The following is a 651-nucleotide window of genomic DNA, read 5'->3' as shown; positions in this document are numbered from 1 at the left end:
CCGCAGAGCGCCTGTGCCCGCTGACCGCCCTGCTGGCCCCCAGCCGCCCCCCACCCCGCCGATAGCCTTCGCAGGTCCCCGCCCCGCACCTCCACACCGCTGCACACCCCTCCCCAAACCAGTCCCCGGGGCTCGGCCCACGGGCCGGGGCCAGGCTGAGGTCCCCGCGTCCCGTGTGGAGCAGCCGCGGTCCCGGGAGAGGACACCGGGCTTGAGCTACTTAGGCCCCAAGGCGCCATGGTGCCACGGGTTTGGACCAAGTGTGGCTTCATCCGTGGCTCTAGGCCTGAGCCAGGCGGGACCCTGGTGAGAGCCAGCTGGGCAGAGCAGAGTCCTCCCCTCCCCGCGGCCGGCTTCACCCCTGCGGGGCAGGGGCCAGGCTCAGCCCGGGTGGAGCCCAGGGCAGCCGGGCGGGAGGAGGGGGGGGGGTGAAGGCCCGCAGGGCCGAGCGCAGGGCCCGGGGGCAGCGCCGCCGGAGCCCAGCAGACCCTGTGGTCACAGCGCTCTTGGAGGGCTGGTGATGGAAAAGCCGGCCGCCCTGGAGCCTGGGCCGTGACAGAGGTGACTGCGTGGGGGGGCAAGGCCGGCAAATCCTGTGTAAGAGGCTTAGCGCCGGTCATCGGCTTTCCAGTTCAACCGTGTAGATGGACA

This window comes from Dipodomys ordii, unplaced genomic scaffold, assembly GCF_000151885.1.
Source record: "Dipodomys ordii isolate 6190 unplaced genomic scaffold, Dord_2.0 Scaffold91, whole genome shotgun sequence".
In the NCBI taxonomy this organism is placed as follows: domain Eukaryota; kingdom Metazoa; phylum Chordata; class Mammalia; order Rodentia; family Heteromyidae; genus Dipodomys; species Dipodomys ordii.
This window is presented reverse-complemented; position numbering follows the sequence as displayed.